Source organism: Etheostoma spectabile, chromosome 6, assembly GCF_008692095.1.
Source record: "Etheostoma spectabile isolate EspeVRDwgs_2016 chromosome 6, UIUC_Espe_1.0, whole genome shotgun sequence".
Classification (NCBI taxonomy): Eukaryota; Metazoa; Chordata; class Actinopteri; order Perciformes; family Percidae; genus Etheostoma; species Etheostoma spectabile.
In genome coordinates this window covers 20,319,097-20,321,506 of record NC_045738.1, presented here as the reverse complement: position 1 = coordinate 20,321,506, position 2,410 = coordinate 20,319,097, and the positions used below count along the sequence as shown (strand labels likewise).

At 38.5% G+C, this 2,410-nt stretch overlaps 1 protein-coding gene across 1 annotated transcript in view; it reads right to left on the bottom strand.

The window, feature by feature from the left end:
* bbs9 (Bardet-Biedl syndrome 9) overlaps positions 1 to 2,410 on the bottom strand; it is a 186,087-nt gene that overhangs the window by 74,310 nt on the left and 109,367 nt on the right.

The following is a 2,410-nucleotide window of genomic DNA, read 5'->3' as shown; positions in this document are numbered from 1 at the left end:
ACACACACACACACACACACACACACACACACACACACACACACACACACTCAATTAATTCAGTTGTTTGTCTACCATTACTGTAATCACTATAGGGACTTTTAAACAAGCCTTTGAAGTTTTATAGACGGACGCACACCGCTAATTCTCAAAGGCAGAACATTAGCAGTAGTACTTAGAAGCCGGATTTCAAACCTCTGAATCACCCCCCATATCTCCAATTTGATGGTTTTTTCAGTTAGATGGGAAACAATCAATCAATCAATTGTAGACAGAAATAGGAAAGAGAAGTAAAGCTGTCATCCTCTTAGATTGCTAGCTAGCTACCTAGCTACTCTAACGCATAGCAACTCGTAAATGGGCCCATTTCTACCGTTGTTGAGTTATCGGCGCTCAGTAACTGCCGGTGTAGCTTCTATGTCGACTGGCGGATCTGTCCCTCTCTAGTCATTGGGCAGCAGATCTGAACAAGATATTATGAAAAGTATCATGGATATGCAGAAAATTATTATAAACAATTATTTAATGTCAAATTAAGTTAGAAGATTACTTGATTTTAAACAATTTTCTTTAGCCCAATTTTTAGCATCCATACTGGATGTATTCTGTTAAACTGTACACTTATTGTATACATTCTTATAATAACACATTTCCTCACAAAATTACATCATCATATGAAAGGATTGAAACCAAAAGAGAGGACAGAGCTGCATGTGTATGTAACATCAGTGATCATCAGGAAAGAAATGGACATTAACAATCTAAGCGCACGACGTGAAGCGCCTGGCACAGGTGCGTTTAGGGTCTGTCCAAATCCACTTTTGGTTCCGTGCGCAAGGTGCATTGTTCAAAAGGGTTGTACGTAGTGTCTTCATTAATTCATAGGTGTCGTAATATGCATCAAACCAATCAGTGTCATCTTCCATTCCCTTTAACAGCCAGGCGCGTTTGTACCTTGGCGCATTGCGATTATGATGGCGGATTTGCACTATAATATTTTTGCTGCACTTACCTGTGTGTGTGTAACAAGCATAGTGTGCGTGCACTGTGCATAAGACTAAGCCCATTTTACTAATTTGCTATTAAAATAACAATGAAATGCTGTGTTACTGACTTTAGACCAGGTTTTATTGGTCAGTGGCGCAATCACTTTTTGCTGCATCAAGATAGCAATACCCCAAGAATGCACCTGAACACACCTCCCTGTAAGACCAACACGCCCATTATATAATGGATATTTAAACTCATTTTTAAAACTCTCAAATATCTAGTCTGGCCTAAAAAACCAGGAAATGAATCAGCACTGCTAAATTAATCTGCATGAACGGAATATGCATCCAAGATAAATAAAAGGTGCATCTCAACACCAAAGAGAAATCTTGTCTTTTTTGCTTTGTTTCTATAAATTAATTTGCTAGTACATGTTTAAATATAAATGACTGATTTTCCTTCATAGTTTCATATATGAAACCCAGAGAAAAGGCAAATGAGGGAAGTATCGAGTGAATGAAAGGAGTGAGGAGAGTAATTTATGATCTTGTCAGAGGGACCTCTATAAACTTCAGCCAAGACTAAACGATCCGTAAGGTGTGTGTTTGCATAGTTGTGTTTGGGTGTGAGTGATGTGTATGTATTATTTTATGAGTGTATGTACCTGGCACATGCAACTATATGTGCCAGTGTGTATACTTATTTTTTAATGAGTGTATCTGCACTGTGTATTTCATATGTACAATGTGTGCTTGTGTGTGTGTGTGTTATAAGTGTGTACTTGTTGCAGTATTTTTTGTGTGTGTCAGTGGGTGTGTGTACGAATGCATTTAAATACGAGTCTGTGTGTTGGCTGTAAAGTGAACGATGAATAGGCTACATGTTTTTGCCTGCCGAAGCTTAAAATCTTCACCAAGGGACACAAAGTACTCATAAATATTCAGACAGATTCATTTCACTCCACCCCAACTTTTTTTTTTTTTTTTGCTGTTGTTTTAACTGTAAAAAAAAAGAAAACAAGTAGGATGGTATGATTAAAAAACATAAACTCATATGGGCATGAGATTTCTGATCTTCTACTGTGATTAAAGATTAAGTTTAGGCAGATAAAACTAGTTAGTTAGGGCTTAGTCTCGCATTGCCAGACCTTCCTCCACAGCGTTGCGGAGGAGAGTCTGGCTAGTCCACACAGATTTCTGGGACGGGAGAAAAACTGTTTATTGGCATTTCTTTAAACCGATCACAATTGTCTTGAGTGGCACTAAGCATCGGAAGGAGCCACGGTGCCTCTACAAAATAGCCTCAGGAAGGAACTTGTTTTGGTTGAACACGTGTAAATTCAAAGTTTGTTTTGGTCGTGCAACTGAAACCTCAGATTGGAGAGATAGTCTAGCTATCTGTCTGGATTTACCCTGCAGAG